Source organism: Panthera pardus, unplaced genomic scaffold (genome assembly GCF_024362965.1).
Source record: "Panthera pardus isolate Hobbes unplaced genomic scaffold, ASM2436296v1 HiC_scaffold_12, whole genome shotgun sequence".
NCBI lineage: Eukaryota > Metazoa > Chordata > Mammalia > Carnivora > Felidae > Panthera > Panthera pardus.
The window spans coordinates 46,362,532-46,376,367 of NW_026526677.1; the positions used below are offsets into that span (position 1 = coordinate 46,362,532).

Consider the following 13,836-nt stretch of genomic DNA (forward strand, 5'->3'; position numbering starts at 1 on the left):
CCCCACGACTCCCACACATTTGCCTCTTAGTGTCCCAAAGCTCTCACTGCTGCAACGTTCCCATAGGAATGTGGACCCCTGCCAAGCGACCTCGTGAACATTCCATTCATCTCCTTGGCTGGGAGGCCGCAAGGAAGCCAAATTGGCTGGTCGTTTAACCGTTTGGGTCCCAAATTCACCCTGAAATGAATGGTCGAGCTTGTTGGCCTTTTCCAACAATCATAGAGGAAACCAGGGGATAAAACAAAAGAAAGAAGTCGTGCAATTCCAAGATGCTCAAACATGTATAAAATTCCTCTTAGGGAATTGCTGGCTGCGTCTTGTTCTCACTGTTTTGCTTTCTGTTTATTATCTGTTCAGCATGTATTAGACACCTCCTGTGTGCCAAGTGCTCTGCCAGGCCCTGGGGACAAAGTGATGAGATACAGTCCCATTGAGTGTTTGATCGGAGAAGGTCCGCAGGGACCAGTGGAAAAAGTTAGTCCGACCTAAGTTTGAATCCCAGCTTAGCCTTGTGCGGGTTGTGTAACCTCGGGCAACTTTCCTGAACCCGTTGAGTCAGTGTCCTTGTTTCTAAAATTGAAGACGGTAAAATCTACTTCACAGGATTGCTTTGAAGGGAAAACCAGATGAAATGTGTAAGTGGCTCTAACAGGAGGCTGATACAGAGTAATTGCTCAGCAAATGAGAGCTCTTGTGATTATAACTCTTTGAATTATATAGCTAGTTTGACCATCTTTCTTCGGGCTCGACCCTGAATGTAGTTTTTGAAAAACCAACCATTTTATCATGGTGTATATGGGTAACGCAAGGTACAAAACTCAAGAGCATACAAAAATTACAGAAACTTCTTTCTCTTGACCCTCTGCCCCTGGTTCTTTCCCCTGAGATGATCAGTATGACCAGGATCTTGTATATTTCCAGATTTAACTCTATTTCTTGGAAATTATTTCATAACAACACTTGTACATTTTCGGTGAATCACTTTTTTTTTTTTTTTTTAATGATGTATGCCATTCCGTTGACTGGATGTATCCTAATAGATACATTTGTTTCTAGTCTTTGGCTATGACAACAATGCAGCCAAGTCCATCCTTGTGCCTAGCTTTGACTAAGGATGATAAACCAAAGGGCTCGTAAAGCAGTATCCTCTGCCTTGCGACGGATGAGGATGATAAATCAACAGGACATGCAACAGGCTCGTAAGGCCATCTCATTCAAATAAAGTACCTGATTGAACACAGATAATGCTAATCCGATTGGACATATTCTGGATTGACTTCTCAAACTCACTATTTTATTCCTAGAACATTTATACCACTCCCCAAATGCTACCTGTTTGAAAAGTGCGGTCTTCATAAGCATATTACAAGAACAATGGCGTTTGAGTTCAGACAGGACTGTCTTAAAGCCACTGAAAGCCATATATGATACATGGACAAGTTTTTTTTTTTTTTTTTTTTTTTTTGGTTGGCACCAATGAGTCAAGGATACAGATTCCAGACCGCCTCTCTAGAAGCAGCTGTTAAGAAGATTCACACTCTAAATTTGCTGCCACAGCTTGAGACAGTGAAATGCATTAAAATGTGCCACATCAGTTAACATGGCTTCAGTGACATGAAGGCTGCCAATTTGGAAGGAGGGCAAATGTTCTATGGCGGCCATCTTTGCTGATGCTCAGACCTGCACAGGCTGTGTGTGGAGTTGAATCAGAGCGAACCTATATGTGAGGTTCTGGCACAGTCCATGCATAAGTAACTCAGGGATTAGTTTTCCTGGGTGGATAATTATTTCTGAATCATGAGAAAGGCACACGTGGAAAGGAGGCTGGGGAATGGAAGTCTTTCTAAGAAGTCTTCCCCCGTCAGAGGCATGGATCCTCATATGAGATCCATGCAAATGAAAACCGGTCCCAGCGGCATCTTGAGCCAAAGAAAATTCTTGGTTGGGGTTGAAAAAATGTCAGATAAATAGTTTTTCCTTGCTTCTCAGCAGGCCCCAGCTATCACTGCAATCCAGATCTGGCCTCTGAGCAGTTCTGGCAGGTTTATCTTGGACCAGCTGCTGTGATGAAATCGCAGTAATTCCAGGTTTCCCTCAAACCCAGACTGAGCCAAAGGCAATCCAGGCTCTTGCATCCGGCTTACTTCATTGCCCTCTCTCCAATCCCTCCTCCACTTTTCAAGCTTCTGTTTTTTTAAAAACTATTTTAATTTTTAAAGATTTTTTCAAGTAATCTCTGCATCCAAGATGGGGCTCAAACCCGCAACCCCGAGATTACGAGTTGTGTGTACTACCAATTGAGCCAGCCAGGCACTGATTTTTTTTTTTTTAACTGAGATAGGGGTAGTGGAGGAAATTCTTCCGGGGAGCCTGGAAATCTAGAAAATGTTTATTTCAGGTTAATTCAAGAAAGCTCTGTTGAGCACCAATGAGTCTGCTTACGTGGGCTATGTGGTGTAATGCCGACTAATAGGGATTGTGTATCTGACAATATGCCAGGCTTCCTACATGAAAGATTCCAGTTAATCCACCAATAGCACTATGAAGTAGGAACTATTATTCCTATTTTGCTAAAGAGGAAATTGGGTCTCAGGAAGGTTGAGTCTCTACCTTAGGATTCATAGCTGGTAAGTAGAAGTGCCTGCATTTGAACCTGGCTATGGCCCGAATCTCAGGCCTCTGCTGGTTCTTGCTATACTACAGAGCTGGCCATGAGCAAGAAGGCTTTATTTAGAGTCCAGGAAAAGAGACTGGGACAAGAAAAAATAAGGTGAACTAATGGGAGGAAACTGAGATCCTGGTGAGAAAGAAGGCAGAGGTAGATGGGTAGAACATGTAGAAAAAAGTGACAGGCTTAGGGAGGGATGGTTATTGCATTTCTTTTTTTTTTTTTTTAAGTTTATTTATTTATTTTGAGACAGAGAGAGAGAGGGAGAGAACAGGGGAGGGGCAGAGAGAGAGAGAAGGCGAGAGAGCATCCCAAGCAGCCCACTGTCAGCCCGGAGCTCGGCACAGGGATGGACCTCACCAACCATGAGATCATGACCTGAGCTGAAATCAAGAGTCAGACGCTTAACCAACTGAGCTGCCCAGGTGCCCCATGAATTTCTTATAATTTCTTTAAAATAGGCTTCCTGGGCCAGATGGGGGCTCACTGCCTGACTCCCAAATTCTGGGCTCCCAGGAGGATGGCAGCAGATCTAGTTTAGGGCACGAAGTGTCCTCGACCCAGAGAGGAAGATGGGACTCTGAGCAGAGTCCACCTCAGCAACATCCAGCAGCTCGTGTTGGTGAAAAGGAGGACCATGGGTTCATAGTGGAGCTGTGTTCATGTCCTGAACCACCTGATGCGTCAGGAAGGACACTTCTGAGCACAGCTGGCTAACAAATGTCTTTTATTTTCACCCGTGGCATCTTAGAACAGGTTCTTTATATCATCCTGAGGCAGCTCCAGAAGGCTGGTGATAACAAAGGTCTGGCATTCAAAATGGAGGAATTGCTGGATTCCAGAAATAACTCCCCAGTGAATCTGACCTGAGGAAAATTCATTATCTAAAAAGTAAAGGAGAAGAAGCGTCTTACTCCCCTGATGGTGGGTTCTTCCTGGCATAAGTCTCCAGCACAGGGGAAGGAGACATTTTAACCTCTTAACTATTTTGTTGGAAACATAATGTGAGGTATAAGAAGCCAGAAGAAAATGACAAAACTGCCCAGTTTTGCATCTCCTTGTAGGGGAAGGGCAATCTCCACTGAGTAGAGCAAAATAGACAAGGAGAGACTAATGAAAATACATCTTAAAACAACTTTTGAGATCTACCTATCCATATATTGGCTTAACGTGTTATATATATACATATATATATATATATATATATATATATATATATATATATGTATATATATTATTGGTAAGCTAGAGCATTCAATTTTTGAGAGGTGCAGAGAATACAATCGGCAGAAAGAAGGTGGTCTTTGACTTAGGTGCACCTGAGTTTCTTCTTGTGTCTGACACCCATGAGCTGTGAGACTTTGGGCAAGTAACTCCTTGTCCCTAAGTGTTCTTTTCTGCCAATTGGGATATAAAAATTATCCTGAGCCCTGGCATGAATGTTATATATTTCCAAATGTCTAGCACATTATGTGTGCTGAGTAAATGTTGGTTGAAAATAATAAGAATAGTACTATTCTTGTACCTGTACTATTAATAAATAGTACTATTTATTAATAATGATAATGATAACTAAAAGCACTACCAGATTGTAGTGCTCAAGGATAGAGACTCTGACTGGATCATCTTTGCATCTCCAGCACACCACAAAGCACTTGGCATGTAGCAGGCAAGCCCTAAACGTTCTTTGGATTAAACTGAGCTGGTTGGTTGAGCACCTACATGTAAAGCATTGTTTTTAATCCTCTTGGGATTATACAAGTGAATGAGATGCAGGGCAAAGTTCAGCGACAAGGATCCAAGTCACTTTTCAACCTCAGTGGTTTTCACCAGCAAATCAGAGAAAACAGCATTTTCCAAGGTCAGAGAGGGTTGGTGAGCTCCTCTAAGCCCTTCTCCTCTTTTTGCTTGCAGACAGAACCCTGGTTGTACTTAGGGCTCCAAGCCTCCTCTCTATGATTCAGGGGGGCACAGTCTTCATTCTTCAGGCCAGTGTTTCTGGGCATCTCATTCCCTTTGCCTGTGAGTAGCTTGAGGGTGGTCATGAGGCTCAGTCCTGGCCAAGGAGACATGAGGAAATGTCTCTAATGGAGGCCAGGAGAGTTTTATTTGCTTTAAAAAGGAGGAAGAAGAAGACACGTAGGTTAAACACACAAACACCCCTCTTTCACGAAAAACAAAAAAACAAAAAACCCCAAAAAACAACACCACCAAAAACCCGTCTGCTATCCACCGCTATTGCTTAGACTGCCTGGGAAGCCTGCAAGGGAGACAGCCATTACAAGCCCTTGTGGAGAAACACCCACCTCCTAAGGGTGACAGAGCTGAATGCGGGAAAGAACCTGGGTCCCCGATGACATCATGGAGCCTCTGAATTAACCGGTGCTGGTTTTCTTGTTCCATAGATGGGTTTTCCTTATGATTTAGTGGCGAATGCCACCTAGATAATCCACTCCATCACGGCCTTGTTATTGTTGGGCCACCGCACTTCCCCTTCCGGGAAACAGGACGTGTGCGTCCGCCACGAATACCGTGGGAGGGGTTCTTTCCTTGTGTGGGAATGCAGCAGGTCCTTTCAAACTCTGGAATTCTCTGCTCCTGTGCTTTTCAGAGAGGAAAAGAGGAAAACTCTTGTGGGGAGCTAGCAAGACTTCCTCAGGGAGATCGAGAGGTAGTTTGGGGCACTAGAAAGAGTGCAGGACTTGGAGGCAGGCATCCTGAGTTGGGTGCTGGTGATTCCATTTCCAGTCCTGCAGCTCTGGCTGAATCACATAACCTCAGTGTTCTTACCTGTAAAATGGGAATAAAGGTAGCCCCTACCTTAGGATAAGGATTAAATGAGGAAACGTCCATGTGCTTTTCAGTGTGAACTCCTATTTATAGATAATTACTTTAAAGAAAAATACAAAGCAAAGGGCAAATGAAAAGCATTTGTTTGCCTTACTGGAAGCAGAGAAATGAAATATAAAGACGTCTGTTGGGAAACAAACAATTTGGGGAAAGTGGTGGTCTTTTCCAGGCAAGATTTCATGCTCTTTCCCCTACCAGCTTTTCTAAATAACACAGATCTTCCTAAGTGCTTCTAAAGAACAGCACAGCTGAGAGCAGAGGGGAAAGAGGAGTCCCTTGGACAGTGGCCTGCAGCCCCACTGCCACCAGCTATTAATAGCCTATAAACCTTTGGAGTGGAGCCCTGGTCCCTCCCACCCTACCCCAGGACAGCAGAGGGGTCAGAGCACTGCCTGATATGGTCTCAGAATACTGGTGATCCCTGGAATTCTCCCTGTTAGGGAACTTTTCTCCTGCTGGGCTGGGCCTGGCTGGGTTTCTTCTCTCAAAGACCCCAGCCTGAACTGCTAGACAGGTTCACATTCAGCAAGCATTAATTGACCTCTTTCTGGGTCCCCAGGCCACACGCTAGCTGCCTTGACACACATGATCTCGTTGTACTCTCACAGCAATGAGTGAAGCTATTCTATGGAAAGAGAACCCAGCTCAGAGAGGCGTCATGACCTGTTCAGGGTCATTGAGAAAGGAAATTTGGTGCTAGAACCCAACTCACCTGTCTCCAAGCCAGTGATCTAACGTTTGCATTACTGTGATGTCTAGGAGACTTCTGGGTCTTCAACAAGATGATCCAAATCCCCTGGTCATGCTGGCAAGAAGGGTGAGGGGCCTGGGGTTAAAGTAAGCCAGAGAGCAAGGGCAAAGCCAGCCTGGCACCTGGACTCTGTGAGGGGAGAAGCTGACATGCCCTTTGGCATTTCTGGTGGCTAGGGAGCCATGTCTCAGGGAGCGTGGGACCCCTCTTTCCCTCTCTGCCTGAGCGCACCTGGTCCTATCCCTTCCCCACTTAGTCAACCTTTGAGACTGTCTCTGGTCCCTGAATGTGGGACAAAGAGTCCCTTAGCTTGACATTCGGGGTCCTTCATGACTCAGCTCCTGTTCTTTCAACATTTGCTCCTACTCTGTACTTTCTGTTCCCATTCACACCTATTTACAGGTGCTAGGATAGCATTTTGGGGGCAAGGACTGAGTCTTAAGCCTTTTTCGATCCCCAGATCCTGGCCTGGTATCTGGAGCAGCTGTGACACTCAGGAACTGAAGGAAAAGCTGTCCCTTGTCAACTGGGTCCAGAGAGCTGGAATAGAAGCAATGGGGCATGGGACATGGGGCAAGGAGGCCATAGACCCAGAAAGGTCTAGATTGCCCCTGCTGACTCCTGGGCTGAGTTCCAGAAGTCCTGGGTCCTGGGCCGTCTCCTTTAAGATGTGCTGGGGCCTGGAACCTTGGTGCTGTTGAAGGCTTTGGGTCCAGGCTGCTTCCAGAAGGAGTCCTTCTTTAAGGAGTCGGACACAGATATTAGGCTTGAGTGTCAGTCTTCCTGGGTGTGGATGGCCATGCATCCTATGGAAGAACGATACCATGAACATTTCTTGAGTGCTGGAAAGGAGCCAGGAATTGTTCTGGCAGCTGGTGTCCTAAGAAGCACTCCCAGAGGGGAACCAACCTACCTCAGATGTCTTTTTTTCCCAACAAAGAGTAGGAAGTGGGGGCTGCTTCACTTAGCCTATCGTGAGAATAGTATCATCAAGCTTACAGATAGAGTCTACCTACTTGGCTCCCCTCACCACAAATACCCAGAGCTCTTCGAAGGGTAACAGAAAGGTTTGCTGAGAAGGACTGGTCCCACATTGTGCAATGAGAACTGCACCCAGTTAGTGATTCTTTCTAGAACACCAGACTCAGGCAGGTTATACTCCTTTTAGCTCCTGTAATCCCAAGCCTTGGACCATACTCCTGATCACTGAGATGCCCCTTCTGTAGACGTGCAGTGGTTCGTTTTGCTATGGGAACAGTCTTGGGGGAATTAGTTACCATGGAGGTCACTTCTGTCTAATCCGTTTGCCCCACTGGTACCACCCCAAATCCCCAAGTGACTTTTCTCTCCGTGACCATGGCTCTTAGAGTTTGGGGCCTGGATGTCTGTGTTCTCAGTTCCAATCAGCGTGTGCTCCCTCCTGCTCCAAGTTGGGCAAGAGTTAGCTCTTTGATGGGGTCTTTGATAGGAGGAGTCATTTCTTCACTGTGGCTTCTCTGCAGCAGCTGTCTTGGGGACAGCTGCAAGCAATGGCGAGCAATGGTTCGATCATGCCACATGCTTGGGCACGTACGCTCTTCCGTGTTCCATGTGCTCTTTCTTTCTTTTGCTTTTTTTTTTTAAATTGTATTTGTTTATTTGGAAAGAGAGAGAGCCAGAGTGGGGGAGGAGCAGAGAGAGAGGGGGGGAGAGAGAGAATCCCAAACAGGCTCCACACTGTCAGTTCAGAGCCCAACATAGGGCTCGAATTCATGAACCCCGAGATCATGACCTGAGCTGAAATCAAAGGTCGGACGCTTAACTGACCAAGCCACCCAGGAACCCCCTCCTTCCTGCCCCCTCCCCCCCCAGCAATGTGTTCTGTCTGACTCCTCCGGGAGACTATTACCACTTATTCTGCAGATGAGAGAAGAGAGAAGGAGATTCAGGGAGAAGCCACAACTAGTAGGAGAGTTGGAACTGAACCCAGAACTGCAGGCTCTGTCCAGGGCTGCTGCTTCGGTACCCACGTGCCTCATTCAACTAATGAGCTGGCACCTCACCCAGAGGAGGGCATGTGCTCAGGGCTTTACCCTCCATGCCTGTCCTAAGCACCAGGGTACCTGGAAGCCACTGGATGTCCTTTGAAGACACATGCGTTCACTGAGACATGATGAGCCAGCTGCCAGGGGGACCCAGGGCTTTGGCTGGTACGTGCTTTGGACCACGGACAGTCCTGTTCCACCCGAGGCTGAGTCATCTGTGGACAGTCACATGGGGTCACTCTGTGGTCTCATGTTACTTGTCTTCCAGCATTTCTGGGTTTCTTGGGGACCTTCCCAGACCTTCTTTGGGGGGACTGGTTTCATGGGCAACCTGCTTCCTGAGACATACTGAGCTTACTTGCTTTTTCACTTTTATTTCCACCGCGTCTCGCTACGGCTGTGCTGTTTCCTCCCATGTCCTGTGTCCCTAAGAAAGGAAAGAGCCCCTATTTCATGAGAATGCATTGTATGCCAGGCATGGTGACATATCATCTCTTTGAATTCAATCCTTATAACAAGCCTGTGAGAGTGTATTCCCATTTGAACAGTTCAGGATAGTTAGAAGGATTTAGTACCTTTCCTTCTACGGCTAGTAAGTGGCAAAGTCAGAATTTGAACCTGGCCTTTTCACCACACCTATACTTTTGCGTATACCATCTCCTGAGGACATTGGTTCCAACCGTAGTGGCTACTTAAGCTCAAACTCAAGCTTGAACTCTGTTGTGGCTCCAGACTGGCTCTACTGAGCTTCCCCAGACTTTTCTCTTCTGCCGCATGTGCTCTGCTCAGAGATTCTCAGTACTACGGATTTTATTTGCTGAGATTCCTAGGCTCTGAGAGCTGAAAGCGACTTCAGAAGTCACCCAGTCCCCCTCCCCTGGAGCTTGAACCTCCTGCCGGATCCTCATAGCTTCCTTGGAGGTAAGCAGGATAGGTATCTTTTCCTTCTTTTTGGGGTAAGAACCTGTTTTCCCAGAGTGTGTGTTGGCTGTTTTCTGTCTTCCCCTGCGGGCCTGCTTTCAGACTTTGTCTCTCCTTCTCTGTGCCCTCAGGAAGCTGCTGGGCCCCCCTGGCCTCTGGGCAGGAGACTGTAGGGCTGGAGGAGAAAGGAGGGTGTTCACACTCCCCTGCTTCCTCCCTGCCTGGCCTCAGTTTGGCGGTAGTGAGTAGACTCCTTCACCAAAAGCCACAGCTCCTGTCCAGCGGCCCTTCCTTGTAGCTATAGATCTTGTTGGGTCCCCACAAAACCCCTCTGCCCCTGGCCCTGGCATGGTACCCGTTGCCCAGTGCAGCTGGACTCCAGTGCATCACCACCCTCAGCCCTGCCCCCAACTTTGAAAACCATTCCTTCATTAAATTCTCATGCACAGTCCCATTGTTCATCTTTCTGACTCATTGGAGTGGTCCATCCATTTCCTGCAGGGGCTCACCTGAGACAGAGGTGAAGTGACCCACCCAAGGTCCCTTGGCAACTGAGTGGCGGAGCTGGCTTTTGAACAGGAGTCACAGGACTCCTGGGCCAGTCCCGCCCCCTTGCCTGAACCCTTCTGTCCAAGACTGAGCACAGGTCTCCTGCACTCACTCCTGGGATACACCGTTGCCTACCCTGGGTCACTTTTTGGGGACTACTCTTGGCTCTTCTCAGGTCCACCCCACCTGCACCTTGTCTGAGTTTCAGAAGCCACAGTGCTACCTGCCTCTGACCACCCTTTATGGTTGGGCTACTGATCCCCAGAGCTCTGCCATCATCCACAGTGGCAAAGTTCTGGGAGCTCTATCCCCTTGAGGAGGACCACAAGCCGTGGCTGTGCTTTGGAGCAGAGATACTGACATCCCTTACTCCTGACTCCGACAGAAGGGAGCCCGGGCTGGGTGCGATGTCAGAACCACAGGAGGGCAGGTTGGACTCATGAGCAGCAATAATTCTGCTGGGAAAATAAGAGTGCCAGGAAAGGAAACTGAGGCAGAACGCTGGTGTGTTGGGGGAATGGCGATAGGCCAGTGCTCAGACCCCCAGCCTTTTAAGCCTCAGCCACTAGGCATGAGTAAAGTAATATCACTGGGGCACCGAGGGTCTCCTGGGGGCCCAGGGCCTGAGGAGGCTGAACTTGCGGGTAGCGGCCTCATTGCCTGAGGTGCACAGGACCCAGAGGTGTGCTTACACATGCGGGAGCGGAGCAGAAGCCTACAGGGCCTGGTAGGCCTGCCCTCCTGGTTTCCTGCCCATTTCCCTTGTTCCCCTGTGCAGAGGTAATCCCTCTCTTCTCTCCCCCGGCTGGTAGACCACGAGGCTTTTCTTTTTTTTTTTTTTTCAACGTTTTTTATTTATTTTTGGGACAGAGAGAGACAGAGCATGAACGGGGGAGGGGCAGAGAGAGAGGGAGACACAGAATGGGAAACAGGATCCAGGCTCCGAGCCATCAGCCCAGAGCCTGACGCGGGGCTCGAACTCAGAACTCACGGACCGCGAGATCGTGACCTGGCTGAAGTCGGACGCTTAACCGACTGCGCCACCCAGGAGCCCCCCACGAGGCTTTTCTATTCATATCTTCCTCATCCTGTGTCATCCTGGGAGGATCCTACGGCCTCCTCAACGAGGCACGTCCTGAGTCGCAACAATTCCAACTTCATCTAGTATAGAGAGCATGGGTGTGACCTATTTCTGTCCCCTTTGGGGACATCCCTGGGGACCCACTGGGCACTTGGCTTAAATCCCGACTCCACGCTCTGGCCCCCCTGGGCTGGAATGGCAGTTGGCAGGGCTGCCCCGAGGAATGAGCGGGAACTTGACCTGCAGGGGAGGGGCTCGGCACACGGGCCACATTTAGCCCAGGACCCATGTGGGCCCCATGACTGTGTCATAAACCACCCAGAGACCCCGCCTGCCCACAGGAGCTAGAGGCCGTGTGGCTAGAAAGATCACGGGCTCGAGAGTGGCACAGACCCGGGCTGGGATTTGCCTCCGTCACCACTGAGCTGCGCAACCTCGAGCAACTCAGTTACGACATCTGTGAAACGCGGTGCCGCTAACCCCTCCCTCATAGATGCGGAGAAACGCTTGCATACAGAGTGGGTAGCAAGCATGTTAGCAACTCCACAGAAGTGGAGGGCCGTGAGGTCAAAGGCCCCCGGGGCCAGCTTAGCCACCAGCCAGCTCTGTGGGTGGCCCTGGGCTGGCTGTCCACTGGCGAGCTGGCAGGGCTGGATGCGGTGATTTTCCCGTGCCGTGGGCATCTAGACCCCGTGAATCTTCCTTCCATGTTCCCGCTGCAGCAGGCCGCGGTCCTGGGCTGCGGGCTTGGAGATGCCGGGTGGGCGGTGGGAGGCAGACGTGATGGCCGGAGCGCCTGTGAGGGAATGAGCTCTACCTTCCGGGAGCACAGATCGCAGGACCAACAGCCATGAGGGTCAACACCTGGGAGTTGGCAGCAGTTTTGGTGGAGGGAGGAGAGAAGCCAGCCTGCCGGGGGCCTGCCAGAGGGACTCCACCCTCTCACCGGAGCACCGCCGAGATGAGAGATGCCCCGGATGGAAGCTAAGTACCGGTTGATGTGTCCCGGGTTGGGGGGAGGGGCTGAGACTCGGACCGGCAGCTTCCTTGGCAGTGTGAACGACTGTGGGGGGTGGGGAGCAGGGGGGAATGAGTGCGGGTCCTGAGGGGCATCGGAGTGGGTGCCACAGCACCTGCAGCAACAGCCCTCCCTTCTCCCGGACGTGTCTAGAGGAGAGGCTCCGTCTGCTGGCTTCGTGGACCCCGGGCTGGCCTGGCCTGGCCTTCCCCAGCAGAGGAGAATCGGTGTCTGTCCCTGAACACTCGTCCTCAGCTGCCAGAAATTCTGAAGGCAAAAGCTGAGGAATTCGAAGCATTTATGACTTAGCAGGATTGTTCCCAAACTGCAGGCGTCTCTAAAGAAGCTTTCTGGATTTCATTGTGGTTGCTTCTCAGCTCTTAGATCCTGGCCAAGGACTCCCTGGGTCTCACTTTTCAGGGCTGCCCTCTGGCTGCAGGGTCATGGCCTCCATGAGGTTGGCTGCCTAACACATGGGTATTTGCAAACCTTGCTGCCTTCCTGAAGGGAAAAAGCATAGAAACTGGAGTCGGATGGTTCTAGCCCTTTCTAGAGGGTCGTCTTGGTCACATCTCGGGTTTTTTGCTCATTTTTCACATGGCTTGCCACCCCTGAGAACCTAGCGTAGTGGCTTGTCTAGAGGAGAAAAATCTATCTGAGCAGAATAACACGCATGCTTTTTCCTAGTAACTGTTTCTCTTGAGTTTGAACGGTAGCTACTCTCTTCTTACAGATTCTGCCTCTGGTCTTTAACCCCAGTTGCAGCTAATTGGCCCACACAGAGCCAGTGATTAGCATTCAGGCAGTGATTTGGAGCCCTGCATTGGTGTCCTAAGCTATAAATTCTGTCCACAATGGCAAATAGCTTTCCTTTCTATACTCCCACTTCCCTCCCACTCCACTGCAGACATCACTGGCCGGGGAAGAGTGTGGGATTGATTAGTAATGTCTGCCACAGTTGTGTGAGGAGCAGAGTAAGCATGATGCTGTTTGCCAGCCCTGGTCCTAGCAGTAAGAATTCATATTTAACGTGGAACACTCAGCTTTACCCAATGTCCACAGCAACACTACCGTTCAGTCCCCCTGACCAGCACCGGGTGATGCAATGGGTCTGCTCAGACTGGGATGGTTACTAACGTAGTTGGAGCACAGCTTCAAGCCTGAAGAGTGTGAGGTGGGAAGGAGACACTTGAGTCAGGCAAGCAGAACCGAGCCTCATCCTTAACATGTGACAAGCCCCCCCCCCCCCCGCCCCCATATCTCACTACAAAGAACGAGGCTCAGAGAGGTAAAGTGACTTGCCCAATAGCACACAGCTAGAGAGCGCCAGGCCTTGATCCCAGGTGCTGTGCTCTAACTAGAAGTTCCCAGGGGTTCTGGCTGTACCTATTTATTTTTTAATGTTTATTTATTTATTGAGAGAAAAAAACGCAAATGGAGCAGGGGCGGAGAGAGGGGAGAACAGGATCTGAAGCAGGCTCTGTGCTGAGAGCAGAGATCCCAATGTGGGGCTCGAACTCCTGAACCGTGAGATCATGACCTGAGCTGAAGTCAGACGCCAGGCACCCCTGGCTGTACCTAAACTATGTGCTTGTGCACTCCTGTTTGGGTCTCTCCTGGGTCTGTGTAACTTGACTCCCTGACACTTTGGGATAATGTAAAAGAAGATGTCTGCTAGATGGCCTGCTTGCTTTTCCCTAGAGTTCCATTTTGAAATACTTCACGGAGTTATTGTCAGTGTTCATCGGTGCGTTATTGTAAATATGCATCAAAACAGCGTTCATGCAGAGGCCTGTGTGAGTAATCCTGGTTGGGAGTGGAAGAAGCAGCAACTTTCAGTGGAGTCCGTTCACACACGAGCACAGGTGATGCCAACAGAATTATGTGCTCTCTGCAGGGTGGCCAGGCTGGGCCTGGACTGTGGGCCAGGATGGCTGTCACCACGTTTCTTTAGTTCACTGCCACTGGGCC

At 49.4% G+C, this 13,836-nt stretch overlaps 1 protein-coding gene across 5 annotated transcripts in view; it reads right to left on the reverse strand.

Moving 5' to 3' along the window:
* Positions 1-3,381: 3,381 nt before the first annotated feature.
* Positions 3,382-13,836, reverse strand: part of PARVA (parvin alpha) — a 191,641-nt gene continuing 181,186 nt past the window's right edge. The window contains exons 13-16 of one of the 5 annotated variants that reach the window (XR_008421193.1): positions 6,234-7,078; positions 4,978-5,461; positions 4,394-4,783; positions 3,382-3,555 (exon numbers count right to left, since the gene is read on the reverse strand). The gene's annotated coding sequence lies outside the window, so the exon portion shown is untranslated. Of the gene's footprint in view, positions 3,556-4,393; positions 4,784-4,977; positions 7,079-13,836 lie in introns of all 5 variants that reach the window. The other 4 variants (XR_008421195.1, XR_008421194.1, XR_008421192.1 and 1 more) reach the window with 4 other exon arrangements.